The sequence below is a fragment of the Panthera onca genome, chromosome B3 (assembly GCF_046562875.1).
Source record: "Panthera onca isolate mPanOnc1 chromosome B3, mPanOnc1 haplotype 2, whole genome shotgun sequence".
NCBI lineage: Eukaryota > Metazoa > Chordata > Mammalia > Carnivora > Felidae > Panthera > Panthera onca.
In genome coordinates, this window is record NC_138344.1 from 132,198,433 (window position 1) to 132,223,810 (window position 25,378).

General features: G+C 46.1%; 1 protein-coding gene across 4 annotated transcripts in view; it reads right to left on the bottom strand.

Annotated features, from left to right (window-relative positions):
* Positions 1-25,378, bottom strand: part of FOXN3 (forkhead box N3) — a 396,278-nt gene that overhangs the window by 274,829 nt on the left and 96,071 nt on the right. For 3 of the 4 annotated variants that reach the window (XM_060620512.3, XM_060620513.3, XM_060620508.3), the window contains exon 2: positions 7,205-7,320. The gene's annotated coding sequence lies outside the window, so the exon portion shown is untranslated. Of the gene's footprint in view, positions 1-7,204; positions 7,321-19,930; positions 20,111-25,378 lie in introns of those variants that run through there. The other variant, XM_060620510.3, reaches the window with a different exon arrangement.

Here is a 25,378-nt window from a genome sequence, read left to right on the forward strand (position 1 = left end):
CCTGATCTTCCTTGAGAGAATTTCTGTGAAACACCTTTTCTAAGGTGATAGAACTACAGAGTCATCTCAAAAAAAGTCAACACATTTTACACCGGATTCATTTCAACCCCTGATAAGAAAGTAGTATATATGCTTCTAATGGAAATGAATTCTAACAAAAGGGTGTATTCACACTTTCAGCCCAGGGGCCTGACCTACAACGGCCGAGAACACATGTGCAAAGAATGTGAATGGCTTCTTTTACAGGCAGCAGCAACAGAAGAGCAAATGACCAAAGACTTTCTATCCATTTATCTTGACATAAACCTACTCTATGGCCAGCCAAGATGACTATTCTAAAGGAAACCAACTTGTAGAGTCTGGACCAGAACCAAGGCTTTCAGCAACAGCTAAAGATTGAGGCCAGCTTAATTTCTGAATTCTTAGAAGACAAAGACCATCTAGACTAATGTGGCCTGCACGGTGCCCATGTTTAAAAAAAAAAAAAAAAAATCTCCCTTATCCCTTGAGACCAGAACTCTCTATCTGGCCTCTCCATCCCTCGAAAACAGTTTGCAAAGGGCCTTTGACATCAAGAGCTGTTCGCTGAATGGACAAATGAACGAACGCCCCTATTTACCTTATTATCTTGCAGAACACAGAAACAACTGACTTAGAAATCTTTTCGGTTAATTCTCATTTAAATAAAAGATAGATTTTTTTTTTTTCAACGTTTTTTATTTATTTTTGGGACAGAGAGAGACAGAGCATGAACGGGGGAGGGGCAGAGAGAGAGGGAGACACAGAATCGGAAACAGGCTCCAGGCTCCGAGCCATCAGCCCAGAGCCTGACGCGGGGCTCGAACTCACGGACCGCGAGATCGTGACCTGGCTGAAGTCGGAGGCTCAACCGACTGCGCCACCCAGGCGCCCCAATAAAAGATAGATTTTAATCTTGTTTCCAATTACCAGTCAGGACCATCCCTTCTCAAGGAATAACCGTTGCAATCATTTTAAGAACTACCATAAAATGAGTGTTTACTACCTGCCAAGCACCGTGCCCAGTATTTTATAAGAATTATTTTATTCCATTCCCATGTCATCTCTACCAGGTAAATATCACTCTTCCCATTTTACAGATGGGGAAATGGAGGCTCAGACACCTTAACATTATTTTCTAGGAATCTACAGCTCAAAAGTCACACCTGAAGTCATTCAGCTAGGAAGAGGAAAGCTGGACTCTGGAAGTGTGGCCCTAACATCCACTGCGTCCCCCTGGGAATCTTGGGCCACGTCACTAAAACCAACCCTGCCATGAGCCACGGCTCTTATGGTACATGCACTTTAACTCGTGCTGCTAAAAACCCGGGCCATGCCCTCCTTTCCTTGTAGCCAGTGATCTTTTCACTCTGTCTGAAAGTCCTGTTCAAGCTTTCCACCCCCTCTCTCAGAAGCTCTAACTCTCAGCCCCCAGGCCTTGGCCACACCACAGCCAACGCCCTGATTGCAAAGCCATTCCGTCCAGCCAGACTAACCCATTTCTTTCAAGAGAGTTGGTGCAATTCAAAAATGGCTTATGAGGGACCAAAACTGAAATTTGTTTTAAATAAATCAAGTTCTCCAGAATTCACAAACCCGTTCCATCTGCTTTAGCTTCTGATGACAAGGGGCCCACAGGTTCCTGTGGAAGCTGCTTCCCTCCCCACCTCGTGATGTCTCGCTTTGTGACCTTGCTTCGTGACCTTGCTTTATGACTCCTGTGGCTCCAAGTTTCCCTATATAGGGAACACAAACTCTTACAACCTACCTCACGAAAATGATTGCAATAACCAAGGGAGATAGTAAAAACGCTTTAGGGGAAAAAAATAAATGCCTTCTGAAACTAAGGTGCTAATATCATACCTTTTCCAAATCATACAGGTTATGGCAAATTAGAGCGGGCACTTACAAGGCCAAAGCATAGCTCCAGAAACTCTCTGTTACATATATGGGTATTTCCATTTAATTAAAGGTTTCCAGGAAACACCTAGAGCCATTATCAAAGGTGCTAACTGGGCAGCCAATAGGAAAAATCCTTGTAGGTCTATGAATCAGTCCTTGGGAGGGTTTTTTGTTTTGTTTATTAACATTTGTGACTCAAGCATAACTTCCCTTGGTATTAAAGTAACTGGGAGCAGAGATGAATTGCCCAATTTTTAATTACATCTGGCCTCTTTGTATCCCACGCCGTAAGCACCCTGTCTATGAGGGCACCATGAGAGCAAGTCGTCTGTCGTTGGCTGTTCTGAAAGGACTCTGGCGTCTGCAGGGCTTATGGCCACTAAAATAAAGGGTTCTAGCCTTCTAAGAATCTAACACACACACTCTTTGTGTGACTTTAAAAACTGGCTGAGATAATGGGATCATCACGGAAAACATGAACTGTGTTTGTTGACTGTTTTCACACCGTGTAACCTGTCCAGCTGTCTCTGCTTCCCAAGGCATCAGACTCCATTTTGAACAAGAATTTCTTTTTTCCTTTCTGGAGTCTCTCATTTTCTCCATTGTATTAATTCAGAGGAAAAAAAGACCTCATAAATGTCATTTCATATTCCAAGCAATTTGCTATAGGCAACTACACCATTACTTTGTACAAATAAATTTACATAAATCATTATTAGAATGTTTTATTTTAGCAACATTATTTGGTTCCCAGAGCACAAATTAAATGCATGCTTAAAGCAGAATATTTTAAAGTTATTCCTATATTGTTTATGAGACAGGATTAGAAATTTCCATCTAATCTTTCTTTCATAATGGAATTCCTTTAGTTTTCTTTGTACATTTAGAAACCACATGTATCATTTTCTGGGGGCGGGGGGAGGGGGTGGTCTTGAAGCAAGCAATGCAAGAGATGATTCTGCCACACTGGGTTCATTTTCCAGAGACTCTTCCCTTTGATTCCATGGGTTCGGTTTTGAACGCTGATTGGGAAGGCCAAAAACCAGGGAAATTAATACCATCTCGTGAATAAATGGGTTTTTGTTTGATACTATTCTGCAAGCAGACTAGTCTTTGGTTGTGGTTTGGCTTTTTTTTTTTTTTTTTTTTTTTTAATATACACATTTGTAAATAAACTGCCTGAAAACAGAGCTCAGTTCCTCCTGGCTATTTGTGTTGGGAAGGAGCCTGTTTGAATCAACTGCACTGCACACGGCAAGTCTTCACAGGCTAGAGTTCCACCCGCCCCCTAGATCTGAAAATAAAACCTCTCTCCCTGTGTCAAATGTAGCGCCCCGTGTTAACACAAGCCGGGCTTGTGGATGTCCAGGGTAACGGATGGAAAGGGACGACGGGTCCTGCTACTTTCTGGCTCTGGAGAATCACATAGCGATTCCGTGCCTCACCTTCTCATCGAGGGCTGGTCTTAGCTCTCTTCCAGTGTGTGGTCTGGGAGCAGGTCCCAAGCCAGTGTCAAGGAAGGGGGCCCACACGGTCAAGGAGGGCACTCCTAGAGAAGGATGAGCCAGGCGGTCCAGTGGAGTGCTTAAGAGCAGTTCAGACCTGGATTCCATCCAAACCTTTCTGCCTCCGCTACCTTAGCGAGAATGAGATTACGTGTACCCGCCTCCAAAGTCTGTACGAGGATGAAATGAGGCAGCACAGGCAAAAAGCTTAGAACAGCGTGACTCCGAAAAGGCACCTACACAGTAGCTGACGTTAATCTTGAAGGATGACCAGTGGGGTCAAGCTGGGGTGGTCATATAATTGGTTGTCTATACTAGGATATTTCTGGGTGTGAAAGGGAAGGCTGCATGATAATTGCATTAGGTGACTGGCAAAGGCTTGCACAGCCCCAGGCCTACTGGGGCGGACGCGATTACCTTGACTCCACACCATCACCACTCAGTACCTGATAAAGAAATCAGGTAACAATTACCTCTTACATATTTGACAACTCATCCTACCATTCAAGGCTCTTTCGCACATCGTATCTGAGCCTCTCATAAACTATGTGAAAAAATGTTGAGCTGGGTGAATTAGCTTTTAATGATGAGCAAAGAAAGAAAAGCGTAGAAAAAGTATGGGATTTCCCACGATGAGCCAGTGTGGCAAGGGCAAGGGTACCCCAAGTAGATCTCATGCTCCTCTGTACTTACTTCCCAGCCTCCCGTCAACAAGGGAGGGTCATGTTACTAATTCTGGCCAAAGGACTGTGGATGTGAAACTGGTCTGGGTCACTTCTGGTCTAAGGCACTTAAGAAAGGGTGTGTGTTTTCAATTCTTTTTTTCACATGCCGCAGCAACCAGGAAGCCACGTGTTGAAATGCAGGTGTCACGGGAGGGAGAAGGCTCAGATCCTCATAACTGGATGGAGGGCGGCCACACTGGCACAAACCAGTGAGTGAGAAATAAACTTCTGTTGCGCTAACCCTGAGATTTGGGGAATACTGTTTACCCTCCCGAGGGTAAAAAGCCAGTAGCCTTGGCTCAGCTACTTAATAGAAGTAAGAACCCACTTCTCCAACTCTGATAGCTGGAGTAGTTTCCACTCAACAATACCAGAGGATCCCCACCAGATTGGGAAAATATTGCCAAGATTAAATGGCATGGCTTACTCATGCTCAGTCTTCAATGCTTACTTGATTTAAAACAAAATATTTATTTGGTTTAAAATACGATCGTTCACGCCAAGTAAAAAGGGGAAAAGTTCCAAAATGCAGGGTGTGTTTTTATTTGGTGCTGATTTGTTCCAACATTCAGTTTACCCCAAGAAGCCTGGATGCCTCATTTCAAAGACAGCGCTAATAGGTAAGTAAGTTTCTGACATGAAGTAGCCTCAAGGTCACGTCTAGATTTACTTGTAGGTTAAATGGATGAATGGAAAAATCCCCATCCAGAATATGGGCAGTTTGCCTCTCTTATGCAAATCCTACTCACCCCTCAAACTTCTTTTCTTCATGGTGCAAAATATTCTGCACCTCAAATTTTTCAAAGACTTGTGTCACACAAGGGTCTAGGCAATTTGCTAGGATGACAATTTTTTTCCACAAAGTGTCAGTCAACATTTACGATTTCTGACGGACCTATTCAACTCTTGCCATTACGCAAAAGCTGCCATAGATAATCCAAAAATGAATGTGACTGCGTCCCAGTACAACTTTATTTAGGGACACTGAAATCTGAATTCCATTTAATTTTCATGCGGCACAAAATATTATCCTTCTTTGAATTTTTTCCAACCATTTAAAAATGCAGAAACCGGGGTGCCTGGGTGGTTCAGTCGGTGAAGCGTCCAATTTCAGCTCAGGTTATGATCTCACGGTCTGTGAGTTCGAGCCCCACGTCGGGCTCTGTGCTGACAGCTCGGAGCCTGGAGCCTGCTTCGGATTCTGGGTTTCCCTCTCTCTCTCTCTCTCTGCCCCTCCCCCACTAGCGCTCGGGCTCTCTCTCTCTCAAAAATAAACAAACATTAAAAAATAATTATTGAGAAAAAACCTCTAGAAACCAGTCTCTGCCTGTGCACCACACATGAACAAGCAGCAAACCGCACCTGGCCCAGGAGCCCGACGGGCCCCTTGATTGAGCCTTGGATTAGGCTTAGAAGACAAAGGCCCACAATCACTGTAGTGAGAGGAGAGCACAGACTGTTATTCTACCTCTTCTGCTTCCCGGTGGCAGGGGACCCAGGGCTCCATGTTCCGGAAGGCCTGAGCTCCTGGGTCAGCAAGCCCCTCGGGTCCGGGAGCACTGGATCACCCTGAGGCGGGGGGACCGTGGCCAGGACAGGCCCGACAGGATGGGCAGGAGTCTACATCAGTAGCACCTTTAAGACCCAGCGAAAGCCACCATTGCTTTATCCAAAAGCGGCCCGGGGAAAGAGCTAGGTGTGGGCAGCATTTGCCGAGCTATCCCAGAGCAAATCAGGACACTTGGCTCCCTGACTGGGGCCCCAGCTTCAGCCTTGAGACTTTCACTGAATTCCGGCTTTCAGAAATCTCAACACTGACCTGCAAACTCGTGTTCTTGGCTTAGGCTTCCTACCCTTCAAAACCAGCAGGTACTGACCTCCCGCGGCCTCTGGCTTATCCCCAGGCCTCGTCAAGCCGCAGCTGCCATGCAGAGCTTGGAGGGGAGGGAAACAGGTGGAGAAGAGAAGAGTAAAGCATCAGGTAGACAAGAAGAGGCCACGTGCGGGCAGGCCCAAAGAAGCAAAAAAGGCCAGCGAGGTAGCAGCCAAGCCTGGGGGTGAGGCAACAATGACCACTGTCCCTGAAGGCGGCTGCCAGCCAAGCCCCCTCCACAACAGGGCAAGTGGAGTTTCCCCAGGGACACCTTAGGGGACCCAGGCTCAGAGGGGGAAGCTGGCTCTGGCTGGGACACTGGATCAGTGTCCTCTGAACCCTGTCTGGCCCACGCAGCCAGGGCTCTCACTGCCCAGGCTCACAGGGGGCTCATTCCCACCCTCCTATCCAGGTGCCATGTTGTTCCTCTTCCCTCAGCCTGGCCAGATGAGCCACAGCCAAAAAAAAAAAAAAAAAAAGCCCCCCGGAGGCCCTCCCTCTTCCATGAATTCTTCCCTAATTATTTCAATCCCAATCCTCAAAGTCTCTCAATTCCCTCAACCAAAGAGGGAACCATTAATTAGTACGCAGCACTGGCCCTAAACTGAGCACCACCATCTGCCATTTTCTTACAAGTGAGCCACGGATCTTTGGCTAAGCCGTGACTCTGGGAGGCGAGGTCCATGCCTTCTATTTTTTCTTTTTTTCTTTTTTATTCCCATCTGCCCCAAGAACACGTAACGGGTACTCCGCAATACTTACTACATTCAGTCAAAAGATACATTAGAAAGATTAATATAATTCAAGTAAAACATGGTATTATGGGAAAGAGACTGATTTACAGTAACTATGGCAGAAGCGAGTTTCTGTATGAAGACGCCCAGCAGTGCTCCTGTTGCTTTGTGTATCTGTGACAGTCCAAAATTTTAAATAAAGATGTGATTGAATGTTTTCATTATCTTAATGCCTAAATTGGATTGACCACATTGTCAGTCTGATCAGCTGCATAAATTAATCATTGAGAAGATTGGGAGGAAGAGGGGGAGGATCCCAATTGATGAAGCAACAATCAATTTGGCATTTGCATTTAAATATAGCTTTGGTATTTCATTTATTCAGTGCAATCTCCCTGAAGGGGGGAGGGGAGGTGGGCGGGGGGGATGGAGGCAGAGCCTGGTTACCTGAGTCGGAATGGGTCCAAGACACCGAGGTCAGCATTGCTCCAGTCACAGGAAGGACAGAGAGGCCTCCATAATCACGAGAACGCTGGTCTTCTAGGAGATGATGCTTCTAGTGACTGGTAGAGAGGAGCAGAAGAAAGGCGGGATCAGACCGGAGGAGGAGAGAGGACCCGCTCAAAACAATGGCTGTCATCTGGCCTGACTCTAAAAGCTGCAACCCTTGGGGCGGGGGGAGGGAATCAATTGCAACAGTTACCTCTTATTTCTTGGGAAGTTATTGAACCACTGGGCCTTTCACAACAGAGTATTCTTACAACTGCCTCATGGGGCACAGAGGGACCCAGAAATTTGAAAATGCGTGCCACAGATATCATGAGATTATCTTACTTTACTACGACGGCCATGTGACATTCGTGAGATCATTTTACTTCACTATAGCTGTCTACATACTATAAACACTTGTCTATATACTATAAACACTCTATACACTATAAAGGAGAAACATCAGAGCACCACTCCCGGCCAGCGTTCCAGCATGTGGACCAGCCTTGATCCACTGGGCGGACCAAAAACACAGGCTGCAAAGCCAATGACGCTCTTTTCTGCTGCTTTAAAATAAAATTCCTCTGGCTCTACTCCTGGAGGAAAAGATCCCATCAAGCTCAAACTCACTAGATGGGCTGCAAACTACTGGCCCACATTTAACCAATAATCTTGCAAAAATAGGAAAGTTGGTACATGAGATAGATTGCATAATAATCTGTGATGGAAGGTATTTTTTTTTAGCCTACGCCTCAAAGAAGACAACTGGATAGACTCTCTCACGAAAAGAACGAGCTTATCCTGTGCACTTCAGTGTAGAGAACGTGAGGAAATAAATTCATCAGGTCAGTGATTCTCAAACTATGGTCCCTGGAACATCAGCAGTGGCATCATCACCCGAGAGTTTGTTCGAAATACAAACTCTTGGCCCCCACCCAAGATCTACTGAACCTGAATATTCGGAGGTGTGGGCCCAGCAATCCGTTTTAACTAGCCCTCCAAGTAATCCTGACAAAACTTGGATTATTATTGATCCACCTATTCAAAGACACCCCTTCTGTTGTTGTCAAGTCAAATCACCCTACTATACTGCACATTAAGCTTCAATTAAAGGCAAAGCATTGAACCAAGGATGGGGGAGGGCAGAAGAGTCAAAGAGAGAACGAACGTGATGAAGTCCCTGCCTTTCAGAAACGCGTCGTCCACCTGGGAGGCGAGCCGAGTAGCAGGCAACCCGAATACAGACAGTGTTATTTCCTCTAATACACAGCTGCAGGGTTTCTGAGGACACGTCCGTTTCAGGTTGGGGTGGAGAGAGCAGGGAAGGGAAAGCGTCGAGACAATCACGATAATCACAGGCCCTGAGATCCGGACAGGATTTTGACAGGCGGGGACAGGCCAAAGCTGTGGCAAAGGCCCAGAGGCAAGAGAGTGTGCGGGGCCATCCAGGTTCTTGGAGCCACCAGCTCTGGCTGAGAAACCTGAAGGCGGTCTGGGTGAGACAAGGTTGCTTCCAAGCACAGACAGGTAAGTGCTAGGGGCTTGTGACTTCTCTGTCTTGTGTGAAGACCACCAAGTGGCACCTGCTGCTTCTGGTTAGAAACTGATGTCTGATAAACCAGGTGACTTAGAGATTCCTAAAGCCAGTTTGCTTTTCGGTACTTTTGTTTTTTATTACTGCACTTTTTAAAGGGGTGCACACCTCAGCGGCTTTAAGGATTAACCGCTGAAGAGTCCTGCGCAGGAGGAAGACGCAGAAGAAAATTTAAAAGGAGGCACAAGAAGCTAGAGGTCACAGCAGCCTCAGGCCATTCTGCAGAGGGGCAAAATGTTACCACACGTAAAGGGCCCCTGAAGACATCTGTGGTTTTAGTTTGATAAAATAATTCATGCGGATAGTGGTGTGCCTTTAATCGTGGGAAAAAAAGATTCAGCCAAGGGATGGGGAGAGGGAAGAAATGGGTAAAGGGGTCAAAAGGTACAGACTTCTAGTTATAAAATAAATACGTCACCTGTGTAAGTAATGCACAGCACGGCGACTACAGTTAATAATACCATATTGCATATTTGAAAGTTGCCGAGAGAATAGATCTTAAAGGTTCTCATCAGAAGAAAAGTTTTGTAACTACGTAAGGTGACGGGTACTAACCAGACTTCTACTGTGGTGACCATTTTACAATGTACATGAATCTCAAATCACTACGTTGTACATCTGAAACTAACATGTCAATGATAATAACTTCCATTTAAACAAATTAAAACAGGTAAGAAAAACCACAAATGTTAAACCAACCTTCAACATCTCCACTTAGAAAAAAAAAAAAGGACTTTTCACGATCAAGAAGGCACGGCTTTTGCCTCTAGAAAACTGACATAAATAGACTGCTTTATTGCCTGACGCTGCTCGGTGCATGAGGGGACACTGAAACGTTATGACGTCGTGCAAGACTGATAGAAACGAAGCGGGGTTCAGAATCGGGGATATGTGGTTGCTTATCCGGTTCTGCCATTTGGCCATCTGAGTCATTGTGCATAAGGGACCCGGTCCCTGAAACCTCACTTCTACACTGATCCAGAACGAGAGACAAGAACTTGCCCCACCTTCGTTGAAATGTAAAGAAAAACACAGACAGGAAATTGCTACGACAGTTACAAAGCACCATGCTACTGTAAGGCACAGAGTTATCCTGCTCATTGAGACATCTGGGTACTAACTCATACTTGTTGTATTGGCCCTTGAAAATATAAAAATAAAATATTTCCTATGCCCTTGAGACTCACCTTTCAAATATCTGCAGGGATAGCAGTCCTAAGGAACAAACTTGGCATCAACGAAACCATTCTCCCAAGAAAGCTCTCAAGGTAAATTTTTTACTCGAAAATTGTTTTTAATTTTATTTCTCTGACCACAATAGAGCATCCAGTTATCTTTCAGCAATTCCTGGTGAGCACAACTCCGTCTTCAGCAACACTGACGTATACGATGGCGATAATTTATCATCTCTGCAGTAGTTTAGTCCCAGATGGACCATTTACTAATTTATTTCCATATGTAACTGGCAGAGAGATTAATCAGGCTTCCAACTTGGAAACCTGAATTGCGCTTTATTCCCTTAACAGGCTAACTCTGGACAAGAGGAAGTACACGTTTACACAGAAAGCCAAGAGTGCCTCTGAAAAAGCCTGTCGACCTCAGACACAGGCCTTTAAACACACGCGCGTGCGCGCGCGCGCGCACACACACACACACACACACACACACACACACACACACACACATTCACTCACTCACACAGCTTGTTCCTTATGTCAACTTGGAGGCCTGGCTCTTTCTTTAGATACTCCTGGGCTCTTCCCATAGGGGTGGGGTCTGACGACAGGGCTGCAGGCAGAAGTAAGCTCAGAGACGTAATGCCAATCAGCTCTAGCTGTAGCCCCGTTCCATGCCCCTCCCTGTGGCAAGCGCAGGGTCTCATATTTCTGAAACTGAAGAGATCTTTTTGCCACGGTGCTGCGCCCAGCTGGCCCGGCTCTGTGGTGCCCAGGCACTGGAAAGTATGTGCTTTCTTTTTTCCACTCTTTTTAAGGGTCTGAACTTGACCGAGTTCAGCAGCTGCCGCTGTGTCCTCAGCGCGGCGATGGCTAAGGAATTGTTAGCACTGCTCCCAGGGCCCCTGATTTAAACTCGAGTCCACTTTTGTTTTTAATTCTACTCCAATGATATCAGCCTTTAGCAAAGAGTGGGTAACCGGATTGTTGTTCAATGATGGCGTTTACGTAGAGAAAGCCGGCCAACCCCAACACAAGGCAGAAAGCCGGAGCTGACTGGTGATGTCTTAAGTGAAACCCAAGGCCACAGCCAAGAAGGCTCAGCAGACAGGAGGACCATGTAGAGAGGTTATCAGCTGGATCCACACGCCTGGGTCACTAACCAACCATGTGGCTTTGGAGAAGTCCCTTAACAGTTCAGACTTACAATTCTCTCCCCTGTTAATATGAGGAGTTCAGCTCCCTAAGGTTCCTTCTGGCTGTAAAATCTCGTGATTCTATAAATATGAAAAAAGAAATCAGCCGTTCACTTGGTTTCTGTGTTTAGATGATGGCAAACAACCAGAAGTTTAGAAGCATCTGAAAGACACTGAACTGGTCCAGATGCTTGGTGCTGTGACACACACAGCCTCTGGAGCCTCAGTATATCCCTGTGAGCAGAGGACATGAGCACTGGAGATTGTTTAATGACGGAGATCTTTATGAGGTCTTAAGGATTCGATGAAATATGACAGCTTGCAGTACTGTTCTAGGTATTGCAAAAGCTACTCAAGTCCATGAGTCATGGTCCTCTGTCTTTAATACGCTTACACCTCAGTTAATGACAGACACAACTAATCTTTATACCGTGCAGTTCAGTGCTATAATTGCAGAAAAGGAAATTGTTATGGGAACATGAAGGATGGAGAAATCATCCCACTGAGGGTGAGAGGGAGACTTCTGTAAGGTTTTATGGAAGAACCGGAAAGATGGGAATAAAGGCATCTGGGCCAAGGCAGTGGCCAGAGCAAAGGTCCAGAAACTTCCCGGCATGGCCGGGACACGGCATGTAGTACCCCAGGGCAATGCCACAAGATGCTCAAGGAAAAGGAGATCTAGAGACAAAGTGATGAAGTTCTGGGGTGATGGCGGGGGGTCCAGAGCCGACAGCCAGGAAAGAATTCTTGCAGACGTCTCCGGTGCAAAAAGGTGATTTTATTAAAGCACGGGGACAGGACCCTGGGCAGGAAGTGCTGCACAGGTAACTGATTATATATCCTCAGGTTGGGAGGGGGTTAGGGAAAAAATAAGTCCCTAAGGAATTTTTGGAAGCAAGGTTTCCAGGACCTAGGTGTTGTTAGAAAAATGCTGTTTATTACCATGTAGTAAAACCTCAGTCACGAGACCCTTCAGATGTATATCAGGGGGTCATAAGCTTGGAGTATGATTGCCAGCATGTATCTTGGGGCAGGTGAGATAAAGGAAGTTTCCAAAGGAATTTTTATATGTTAAAGTAGACTTACAGGACCCTGGGGGAAGGGGGTGGCGGTCAGGATGATGTTAAGCCAAGACTGCCTTTTGCTCCTAGCAAAGTGTCATCATCGAGGCAGCTGAGCTCCTAGAGGGAGGTCACTCTGCCAGTTTCAAGGACTTGTCAATGGGCTGTAGGCAGTAAGGGAATTTCATTTTTCATTCGCTTTAGTTTCCCACAGTACCATGGCAAGCACTTAAAGCCCTTTCCTTTGTTCTTGGGTAGCCAGGAGTGTCGGAGGCACATCCCACATATCCCACCTGGGGGGTGGGAGGTGGGGAGGGGTGTCGTTTGTCTGTATTTTGCCCTCAGCTTGCCTCACACTCCCTCACCAAAAGAGCTGAAGAGGGACCGGTGGGGAAAGCCCTGGACACCGGCCTCCGGAATGGCTTTTACCCTGTGATACCAAGAACCTCCAGAAGTTCTGAGCAGTGGACGCTCCAAATGAGCTAGGCTGCAGGAGGTTCGTCCTGGCAATTCTACTGCCGTTTGAGATGGGTAATACGATCAGTCTGTACCTTCATTTTTCTCTTATTCACTCCATGCTGCCACTATTTGGGAATCCCTCAAATTTATTTTTTTCCAAATCAATTTCCTGGCCCTTCAAATGGAAGCAATTGAGTTTCCTACAAGCACTGCCAGGATTTTACATTCGAATGACTGGTTTGGCCTAAGGCTTTGCATCTAGGTTCCTGTGTTTTTCTCTTCTTACAAAAGAGTCACAACCACACGGTATAGGCTCACGGATTTGTTGTTGTTGTTGTTGTTTTCCCTCTTTTGCCCTATGCTGGAAAATATTCGGGGATGATGGAAAAAACGCACAAACATCTCGACTGTTGGAAGGGCTTGCTCTAGCGCTCACAAAAAGACCAAAGTTGAGTTAGTCATTCGAAGTAGTTCACCGACTACTTTTTTGATTCCTGGTGTCCTCGCCCAAGGTTAATAAACCCCCAAGTTTCCAGGGCCCCTCAAGTGTAATAGTAGAAAATCACGCAGACCCTCATACCAACGGTATCTGGTTCCTCTGCCTGGGGGTGGGGGGAGGGGCGCGAGCACAGGTGGCTTCTGCAGCTGTCACCGAGAAGCTGCCCACCACCATGATACAGGGCACGGGGAGGGGGTCCGCAGACCCTAGATGGGCTGCCCCTAAAATGGGCGGGTGTCGCACAACAAAACCGAGATGAGCGCGGCAGTAAGAGGAGGGGCTTCTCCTCTGAGGAAGGAGCTGCCTTGGGCATGAGCCACCAAAAACCTAATTCTCCATAGAAAACACACACTTCCCTTCCCATCTCTGGGTGGCTCAGCCCACAGATGGGTATAAATGGGAGGCTTCCACATTCGTTTTCTTTTGGGCCACCTTATTTAGAAAGGCAGATCGTATCTGTCCACCGGGGTGTTGACGAATCTAGGGTTCAAGTCCCTGATTTATAATTCAAAATCTGTCCCAGCCCTCCACATACCCAGGTGTTCTGGAAGGTCCAGAGTGCATAACGTCCCCCCGCCCCTCCGACCCCTCCAATAGGCGTTCTTTTAACATCTAAGCAAACCATTACTGTGAAGAACGACATACGGGATAGTCCCTGTAGTTTCCCGTGCACATAAAAACCAGTCTCATCCACACCAAGAGAGTTGCATGTCTCATGCCACTTTTTGTAAAAGTCCACCAATGGTCAGAAAATGAATCCTCCTCAAATGAATAGATTAGCTTAAATTACCATGCCATTTTACATTGTCTCCACTGATAGATGAATAATAAAACTATAAGGTAAATGTAGCTTGAACTGAATAATGGGCATAAATAAAAATATTGTGACATTAAAAACTCAGTATAAATTGAACTACAACGTACTCGAAAGCTCCTGCAATCATAACGTGCACACTGAAATCCATTAACCTAATACCTAGCCTGCTGTTCAAGAGAAGAAGTCTACCACGTAAACAAATACATATCTGAACACTTCTCCTAAATTACTGTACAATCCGACTGCAAAGTCACACACTTACAAAGTCTATCATCTGTATTTGGTTGCTCTCTAACCAACAAGCAAGTCGTACCAGGCTACAATGTGGCAGCATAATATAAACACAGAAGCAGCAAATGGTACAAAAGTAGCAGCAAATGTCAAAGACAAACCAGGGTCATCCCCGGCGAGAAGAGAGATATTTACATAAGCATTCAGAAAAGACAATGGAGCCCCAAATTCCCTTTAGCTGCACACCTAATCAACCTCTCTGCTCCTCACCTGATCATTTTTATATAAAAGCAATTCCCACAATGATACACGCAAAGACCTTAGTTGCCATAAACTCAGCAGCAGTTAAAGATTCTGTTGCACATTCGATTTAAGACTCAGCTATTTTTCAAGCAAAGCTTTCAGTCCTTACCCAGCACTACCCCCCCTCCAAAAAATTAGCTTCACTGACAATATCCTTCTTAAATCTGTCATCTGCCAAGGCCGTTTTCTTACCTTTGTAACTCACTCACATTTGTTTCGTTTGATGATTCTTACCCAAGCAAGGACAATTGTTTGACTGAAATCTTGCAACTTTCAACTTTGCCCAGATTTTGCTGTCGTGAGGAAGGGGAACGTCGAAACCCCGGCACATTACTCAGCTGAGCTAATATACATCTGAATCAGAGCTATATTTTAAATTCTTTTACACTTACTTAATATAGTGCGTGCTGCCTGTCCACTGATGCGATATCAGAAACCTGCAAGCTACTATTTCTGCAACTGTGTCACTGTAGATAGTCTGAAACATGTACGTAGCTGTTGCCATGGAAACAAACACAGCTAGGGTAGAGTGCCACGCTGTGTTAATTCCTTCACCCATGAACCCCAGGGGAATGCTAACATTCATCTTCTTTCTCCTTTAGTCTCACACTGCTTTAATATTTTTTAGCATTATCAAATGATGTACTAAATACATATGGTCCACCTGAAAATACGGACAGCTGAAATGAGCTGTGTGCCAACCTAGCCTATTGGGTGCTGCTTAAGGTGCTACGTAGACAACTTTGTTTCTTTCTTTTAAAACAGCGTGGGCGGGACAAAAAGGTGACCATCCCGTCTCCCCAAAGAAGAAGTTATCGTGCGATGATGGCACCAGAATAAAGACGCCATCCGAAATGTGCCTCATCAGTTCTATGAAAGGCAGTGGAGGTCTTGCAAAGTTTCTGAAGTGGGTCCAAGCTAAGAGCTCTTCTTCCTTCTAACGAGAGCTGCTTAGCAGGCTGTAAATCCAATAGCTTTAATTAGGCAAAAGCATAAACCCTCAACAAGGGCTTCATCTGTCCCTGCTTGGTCTTTGTTCCCAAGCCCATGGAAGAAGGTATTAGAATGAGTGAATAACTAACAAGATGGAAATCTGCCATCGTTCAGGAGAAATGTGATTTTCCCGGAATCTGAACATTCTCTGTTTTGCTTCGAGTTCAAATCGGTGTCCTCATCAATTGTTTGGACCAGTGGCGAAAAGTCAAATATTCTTTTATTGCACCTACAAGGCAAAATGTACAGATATTGGCACATCGGGCCATCTTCCCATTATTCAAACCAGGACGCCACTTTGAACGTTGGGGTTACTTATGGCAGTAGACAAAAGTAAGCTGTTCGAAATCTTAATTACATCCTATCCCTTGGGCTAGTTAATAATATTCAATCTAGATGAAAATGGCCACACTCTAGATTTGCATGCTGATGTGCCTCACTTGAATACAATTTTCGCTCTAAACAATCAATTGTAGGCTTTAAAAGTGCAGATCCGTGACTCTGAGCTGGCATCTTTTAAAGAAACCACTACCACTAAAGAAACCAAATAACCACTTTATTTGTGGGCATCATGGCAAAATCATCCTACAGAAGACAAGGAAAATGTTCCTATCATTTTCCCAAATTGAATCATTCTTGGCTTCATGCTATGATAAGAATAATCAACTCATCCCGAAGATAAAGCAGAACAGAAAATAGATATAGACACCTTAGTGGTGAGACAGATGTCACTTTTTAAAAGCATCTCAAGATGATGTTAGGGTCAGTACAAAGCCTGGCCTTTGAGTATTAGCAAGGCCGGTAGAGATTACCTTTTAACGAATCACGACCGGTACTTAACAAACTTAGGGAAAAGAGTCACCGCAATAAAAACAGTTGTTTCATGGGGCGCCTGGGTGGCTCAGTCGGTTAGGCATCCGAGTTCAGCTCGGGTCATGATCTCGCAGTCCATGAGTTGGAGCCCCGCGTCGGGCTCTGGACTGACAGCTCGGAGCCTGGAGCCTGCTTCGGGTTCTGTGTCTCCCTCTCTCTCTGCCCCTGCCCCACTCACTCTCTGTCTCTCAAAAATGAATAAATGTTTAAAATATATATACATTTAAAAACCACAGCTGTTCCTTACGTTTACTTTGCACGTCTGTTGGGCTTTACCAAGCATTTTCACATAGGTCATCCCATTTGACTATGACAGGATTATACTTTCAATGAGTTGGGCAACTGTCACCATTCCCACCCCTCATCAGAGAGAACTGAGGTTCCCAAAGTCAGTGACTGGCCCAAGGTCACACATTAAGTGGTAGAATCTTATCGTCTATTACCTGATCTAATAACGGTCTTTCCATGTGCCTCTGAGTGTGCTCACAAATGCAGTTGGTTGTAAAGGACTTAAAATAACTCAGTAACAATACTTACAAAGAAGGAGGTCTTGAAAGAAACAAACAACTGGTGTCTGGGCTATGACACCACCCCAAGGAAGTAATAAGCCATTCCAGACTTACAGCCACAGATAAACGAAAGTGGATTTCATCGTGATTTGTGCCATTCACAACCCCCTGCCCACATTACCCTGGATATCAAGAATTAACTGCATTTGACCATGCTACAAATTTGGAGAAAGAGCACTGACTTCCTAGAAATGAATTTTTCCAGACCACTGACTTGTTCTAGTTTGGCCGGGGGTTGGGGGGTGTTCATTGAAGAACACAAGGTATCCTATGGGTAGTGTTCTGGAAGCCTGGGGATGCTCCAATTCAAGAGTATGGTTTGGTTCCTTTTTTTTTTTTAATGTTTTATTTATTTTTGAGACAGAGGGAGACAGAGCGTGAGCAGGGGAGGGGCAGAGAGAGAGGGAGACACAGAATCTGAAACAGGCTCCGGGCTCTGAGCTGTCAGCACAGAGCCCGACGCGGGGCTCGAACTCACAAACCGTGGGATCATGACCTGAGCTGAAGTCAGGCACTTAACCGACTGAGCCACCCAGGCTCCCCTTGATGAAAACACTTCTGAATTGGAGTGTATAGGAAAACTGAGTGGAGCATGTACATAGCATGTAATTTAGCTTGTTATAAATATTTTTCATGACATGCCCGGCATCACGCACATTATGATACAGAGGTGCTCTCAGAAGCCGTAGGAGCATGGGCAGGCGGGGGAGGAGGTCACCCACACAGGAAAAGGCTGTCACACGTGTAAGGAAATCACACGACTGTGATTTGCTAATCCCTATATTTACATTTTAATTCTCTTTGGCCTCTGCTGGCCCTCCTGGCTGTCAGGGCATCAGCTGGCCTCCTCACCACGCAAAGTGGCCTGGCTCGTACTATTCCCTCCCTGTTTGATTCACATCTAATATGCCAGGGGCTGGGAAACCAAATAAGAGAGTTGATTAGAATTTTGTCTGAAATAAGATGAATACAGGCCTGCGAGAGTGTCCCTGGGCACAAAAGTGTCAATTTTTGGATGCCATTGACTCCAGGTCAATTAGCCTAAAGCCAGTCACCTAATGAGCAATTTGCTTATAATCTGAACCCTTTTCGAGTGCTTTTACACGGGAATGTCCTTTACTTCTTCGGCCATGTCTCTGGCATGATGAGGTTTATAAACTGAGCCTTCTCAGGGCACACCAAGCTTGTTTTTAAATTTAGTTTATGTGCAATTTTAATTTTTAAATTAAATAATGTTTTGAGATACTAGCAACGAGTGCAAAAACGCTCAAAACGGAATTGAATTTCTGGTGAACTGATTATTAGGCAAATTAAGACCAGGAGAACTGGTCTTAAGGAAATTTTTACTTCTAATTTTAGGTTTGGTTTTTTTTTTAAGAATGCAAAAACCGTCCAAGGAAATGTGCAGTTCAATCAGGCAGAACGCACAAACTGACTTTCACATGCTACCTAAGTCTTTTTCCCTCATTGCACGGGACTCTGCACAGCCGAGTTTCCAGCCTCCGTGGAAGTAAGGAATTTTGTGTCCTTTGGCTTTGCTTTTGCCACCATGAATTTAACCTGTAGGCTGAGTCTCACTCAGAGCAGGGGTCACCTTCCCACTCATCCGGGGGACTCTGATGTGTGTTTGAAAGTTGTAGCACAATGGCACAACACCATGATCTTTTGCATCAAATCCACACACGGACCATAGAAGCCTGAGAATCACTCAGCTGATAACCCAATTCTTTAAAAAAAAAAAAAAAAATTATGTTTATTTATTTTTGAGAGGGCGGGGAGGAGCAGAGAGAGAAGGAGAATCCGAAGCAGGCTCCAGGCTCTGAGCTGTCAGCACAGAGCCCGACGTGGGGCTCGAACTGATGAACCATGAGATCATGACCTGAGCCAAAGTCGGTCGTTTAACTGACCGAGCCACCCAGGTGCCTCTGATAACCCAATACTTAATGCCAGGGGGCAAAAGGCCCAAGGTCAAGGTGTATCCAGTGTGACTGGCACGGGCAGCACGACTGCCATTCAAAAGGAGAGGCCAGGTGCCTTGCAACACTCTGTTCCGAGGCCCCTTTGAGAGGGAATCCAAAGACCAGGCTTGCCTTAGAGGCCAGAATTCACATTGACCTGAGAGATCAGGGGCAAGCTGGTGGATGTGCTCCCATCAGGCATGATCAGGGCTGCAGAGCGGCACAGAAGTGGTCCCTGTGCCCCCCTAATATCCACGGCTCTGACACAGACACTGCCCCTCTGGGGAGAACCCCCAAGCCGCTTAACCACTCTGCAGAAAGCAAGAGTTCCCAACCGCGAGGCACGCCGGCACGGAGCTTCAAGAATGCCAACCAGATAGTAAGGGTCAGCTTCTTCCTAGAGCAGCCGTTCTGGCATCCGTCGTGCGGGTGGCGGGGAGTGGTGGGGGCCAGCTCCTGGAGAAACTGACCAGGAAGGCCTCACTTTTATGACGCTCCCATGGATGCTCAACGTTTGGGAAGGAAATCCTTCTGGGAACAGAAACGTCTCCTTTTCATTCTGAAGTTATCCTTGTGACATTTGCTTTCAAGGTCTCCAGGTGGGGACAGAGTAGCTAAATGTCCCCAACCGTGTATGAACTCGCTCTATCTCTACATGGAAGATAATCAATGAACTCAACAGATGTGCCCTCTACAGGGTTACGTCCACTCCGGGACTGGACACAATACCTAGCTAGCCACTGGGGAAGCTATAAAATACACTGTTTTCCTTTTTTAATCTGAGGAGGCAATGAATTACATACATGTGGTTTATCCTAATCCTCCCTACTTAAGAAAAATGAAGTTTTTAATACCGTAGGTCACTAGTAACATACATAATCAGAATATAAACCACTTTTATACTGGAACATTTCAGGGTCTGTTTTAATGGGGATCAGATAAGACCATCGACTTACCTAAAAAGATGTTTGTTTATTTCCCAGCCTGAGACAGTAAACAATCTGATGGGGGGCAGGGAGGGTGGGAGGTGGTGAGGCAGCAGGCACCGCGAAGGCAGGGACCCAGGATTCTTCCACCGTGTAGCTCTGTTGTTTCCCACATTTGTATGGCAGCTCACTACCACCTTGTCCTGTCTCGGTCAGAAGCAGGAGGAAAGAAAACACGGAGGGCTTGATCCTTTGTTTTAAAGGCAAAACCCACGGGCGCCTGGGTGGCGCAGTGAGTTAAGCGTCCCAACTCTTGATCTCGGCTCGGGTCATGAGCTTACCATTTGTGAATTCGAGCCCCACATCAGGCTGTGCACTGACGGCACAGAGCTCGCTTGGAATTCTGTCTCTCACTCGCTCTCTGCCCCTCCCCTGCTCGTGCTCGCATGCGTGTACTCTCTCAAAATAAACAAGCATTTAAGAATAACACAAAATAAAATAAGATGGAATAGAATAGAATAGAATAGAATAGAATACAAAATAAAATAAAATATAAGATAAAATAAAGGCAACACCCAGATGTCGTACTGGTAGCTACCGGTTTATCTGATAATCAGCCAGAACTTAGGCACTTAGCCATGGCCGACAGACAGAGTTCAGCTAAGGCTCCGGGGTTCTCCTACTGAAAGGCAATGGCTACTAGTAGATAAGCAGCAGTGTTTTAAAAATGCTAAATGCATTTGTGGATACAAAGATTTATAGTAAAAGTTGACGAACATGCGTGGGAATGATAAGCACCAAATCAAGATAGGGATTATGTGGGTCACGAGGGAGAGGGGAGGCCTGAGACTGGAGCATACGGTACGCAGGGACCCTGCAACTGTACCACCAACGTCTTATTTTTTAAATATTTGAAGCAAATGGGGCAGAATGTTCAGATCAGCCAAAGCTGCATAATGGACACATGGGTGCTTTTGATGTTTATATGTTAGAAATAAATCTAAATCAAAAGCTGCAAAACTATTAAATTTAGCATTATCTCTACAGCCCAACGGCAACTCAATTCACAATTAAATTATATTTCGCCAGCTCTAAAATGCACATTTTTCTACATTTGAACTCTCTGAAATGAGTGCATCGAATTCTACCGGGCAGCCTTTTGTCTTAGGGGTACTTAAAATAATGTTTTATTTTACAGTAAATGTTAACTTAGATGTGAAGATATGGAAGGCATAAGTCACACTTCGTGGTGCATTTTAGTATGTTCGACGGTGGGGGTGGGGGAGGTTGCCACAAGAGGGCATCTCAAAGCTTACGAAGCTCTCAGAGCCCCGTACCTGGGTTCTCTCCGTCTGGCGGTTTTCTGACTTCCAAGCTAACATTCCTCCCAGTGCAGTGCCTCTGATTGAGGTCATGCAAAACACACGCATATGCAGACTAATCTTCTCTGCAACTGAGGAAAATGGAGTAGATAAAAGCCGTCCTTTATTAGTTCTAAAGTACTTGAGAGTCTTTTACCTGGGAAGTGACAAAAACATAAACGGCACCTGCAAATGAAATCCAACTCCAAATAGGAAGAAAACGGCGTCAGATAATTACTGAATCAAAAGTTTGCACAGGCTGAGAAGACACGGCAGACACAGCTGCCTGAGATCAACGAAGGGTGCTCGATCCACCCAAATCTAGGTCCATGCGCCTGGCCGGCAGAGGTGATGGGAAAGAACACCATGGTCCGTTCTCCTTTGATGTCTGTTACATGCTATTGTGGGGCTGCCTCGTGGGAAATTAGCTAAGAATACATCAGCAATATTGTTCCCTCAATATTAGCAAGATGCAAATGAAAGAAAATGGGGGAAAAAACAATCCATACAGCTGGTTTATCAGAATGCAGAAAAATAAGTCACCATTTTTATTTAAAAAAAAAAACATTTATGAAAGTTTTCTTCATTTCTCACATTCAGTTAGTATACAGTTGGCATTTTCAAAATTCAAACCTGATGTGGATTTGGAATTCAATGAAGCACATTGGAAGACATCTGAGCGAAAAAATACAAGTTCTAGCCATATGCTACTCGCGCATGAATTTGAATATTTGAAAGGTAATCTAGAAATGCGAATGTTTCCAATTCTCCTTACCAACAACAGTAATTCATAGCAACCACACGTTTTATAGATTGAGCCACTTCACCATCTGAGAGACAACAGTAGGACAGACGGAGTCAGGGGCTGGGCTTCTGTCCCAGCCTGGCTAGTTATGAGTGTGCGATTTTCACAAGGTCACCACCGCTCTGAAGGTCGGCTTGGTCACTGCTCGGGGTGCCCCACTGGGCATATTAACACATTAAGGAGTTTGGAAAGTTTTCAAGTTTGGTTAACTAATGGATGAAAAACCGGAAGACCACTCACAATGGCTGCTTCCCAAAGACAAACCCGACACCATGAAACAAGCTCTAATATCAAGCCCATTGGATTTTCTCCTTACTCCATGCTATTTATTTACATGGTCAGAAAGGAAATGACCCAGGGATTCAACCAGTAGCAGGGACTCTTCTCCTGGGTCTGGCAGGAGAAGCGCTTGACTTGCGCCCTTGACCAGGACAACAGGAGCTCCCAGCCCCAGTTGGGAAGGTTCCCTAACAGTGCCCAGCTAGCCCTGTCCTCTTGTCCCTGGGCCAAGCCTCTAACTGGGTCACTCAGCCAACGAGTATACCAGCCAAGTGGTCATGTGGATCGCTAATCCACTCACGTGCACTTGGGAGACACAAACCCGCAGAAGACCCAATCTACGGCGTTATGCTCCCTCACTTTCCAAGCCACGTGTCAAGAATCCATCCCATGTGTTCGCAGGATGGCTACAATGCCATGGAGTGGTCCAAGCACTCAGCACTGTGATTCCTATGTACCTGGAGACGGGAAGTAGACGGCAAGACTTGTGACAGAAATAAGCCATCTTTTACCAACTTGTTGAGAAGTCGGGAGAACAAAAACGATAGCATCCTTCTGGATCTGTCCTGGCAATAATTCACAACGGCCCCATCCTTCAATCTGCTCCTAAAGTTTATGAAGACGGGGGCTCTTCCAAGGGGCATCAGAGAGCGAGTCAAAGAGCCACAGTTTGGTGTGAGGACAGTGTTGGAGTGTCCACGACCACTTGGTCTAGCTGCCCGTGTCTCCACGCTGCTCCCCACTTCCCACCCCAATTCGAAGCCCCAGGTCTGGGGGAAATCTCTGAAGAGTGGCTTCGTATTGTTTGGGAGAGATGCTCTTCTCGGTATAAACTTTTTGTAAGACGATGCAATCATGGCTCGTAGGACTGGTAGTTACCACTTCCCCAGTCCCAGGGAGCCCATCTAGAGATCTGGCACCCTGAGCCCTTGGATCCAATCCACACTTAACCCAGGAGCATCCAAACAATACGTGAACTTCTCGCGAAGCACTTTCTTCCTCGACAGGCCTTCACGTATCCTAGAAAGCAAGGATGATCTCCACCCCAGGCAGTGACATAGAACCAAAGCCAGAAGAGTGAAGGTCTGGAAAACACGCACGATCTGGGACTTAGCTCCCTCTGCAGTTTCTTCCAGGCTAGGCTGTGATGGTCTGATTTTCTCTCTGCAGTCTAAACTTCATCAGAGAGCCAGTGTGACCAAGGGTGCTTCAGTGGTTGCTATGAATGTTGTTTTGTTTGCTTGCTTGCTTTAATCTGTAGGTTGCCTGAGATTATTCAGCTAATAAAACAGCGTCCCTGAACCCACTTGCTTTAGGCAGCATGGACAGCAGCTGATTAAGTCGTCAGTCAAGGGAGCCCAGAAGGCCATCTAACAGCACAATGGCAAAGATCTGAAAACACCCAACCCCAGCAAGCGCGGGGCTGATCTGGAATTCCAAGTGGTAAGGTAAGACGCAGGGCCACTGGAGCGATCGGGTTCCCCCACCAATGGAAAATGGCAGTGACAAATGAAGCCTGCTTTGTACTACTGCCCTAAGCAGGCCAGAAAACACTTGAGAAACCTGAGAATTTGACCACATCCAGAAACCAACGTTCAATAATAACTCCCCAGTTGAGCAAGCGCTTGGCTGAAAAGGTCTCTCTATTTGGTTGTGAGCCATACATCAGCTTGCCTTAACTTTATTGTAAGGAGAAATCCAAAACCTATTCTGAAAGAGATCAACCCTAACTTTATTTAGGTCGCACCGCTGACATACACAAATAATGGGAAGTGTGTGACTAATTCCGAAACAGCCAAGAAAGGTCAATGTCTAGTTTGTTTGTTAACCCACGCTAATCCGTGAGGAACATTAATGGGCATTTGCCATTATCTGCCCATCAATGCTGCAGTCATTAAATGAACAGAAGTAGAGAGGATTTTACACTCATTAAAATTAAAAAAAAAAAAAAAGTATGCTAGTACCTAGTGACTTGGGCCCGGAAATCACACATTTACGAATAGCTCTCAAAAGCATTTATATAATGAAGCTTCAGTAACCTGGCTGTGAAGTAGAAATGATTATAACCCCATTTTATCAATAAGCAGCCTGATATCCAGGCACGTGAAGCGATTTGCCCGAAGTTCCTCAGAAGTTAATAATAGCCGAGCCAAAATTAGATTGCTGAGACGTGAGACTCCGTCCCCAGGCCCCGGGAGCCGGGTGGTGTCTCTCAGGAGGGCAGGCCCAGGAATGCTGCCGGATCCTAGCACGGACCGGCCAGCTCCATGCAAAACCAACGCTCTTCTGGAGAAGCGACACCTCCACGTACCCTCAAAGGCAACCAGCCTTCCTGCGCCTGGAACCACTGGACCGAGAAGGGATCTGGCTAAAGATGATGGGAATTTGGTCTGTAGATTAGCCAGCATGCCCAGGACTCTGCTCGAAGCACGCGCCCTCCCGAAGTGGGCGAGGGGTGGTAGGTAGGCTTTGGACATGTGTAACCCCCCCCCCCCCCCCCCCCGTTGAAAGGAAAGAGCATCTCTGCCGAAGGAAGGCATTCTAGAAATTCCACAACACCCAGACTACCAGCATCCTGACGCACCTCCCGCCCCCCTCAACCCCAGAGTGTGGTCCGATGAATAAGGGGGATGGGTGCTAAGAGGGGCACACGCCTGGACAAGCACCTGGAAAAGCAGGAGTGGGGCTGGAGCAGGGAATGTCAATGTCACGCCTGACTCCTCTTTCCGCAGAGGGAGAAGCTCAGGCCGACGGGCAGTGACGCGCCCGCCCCAGGTTGCCCGGATCCTCAGTGGACATGCTTCACGCAGACTCCCCGGCTGCTGATGCCCAAAGCCACAGACAACTCTAGACCGGTACTTCTCAAATTCGAATGTGTCCACGGATCACTCGCAGGCCCCATCAGAAGCAAGGGCTGACTCAGTAGGTCTGGGGTGGAACCCGAGACTCTACATTTCCCACCAACGCTCAGGGGACACCCACGCTGCCGGCCTATGGACCACATGTTGAGTAGCAGTCCTATCACGTCCCTCG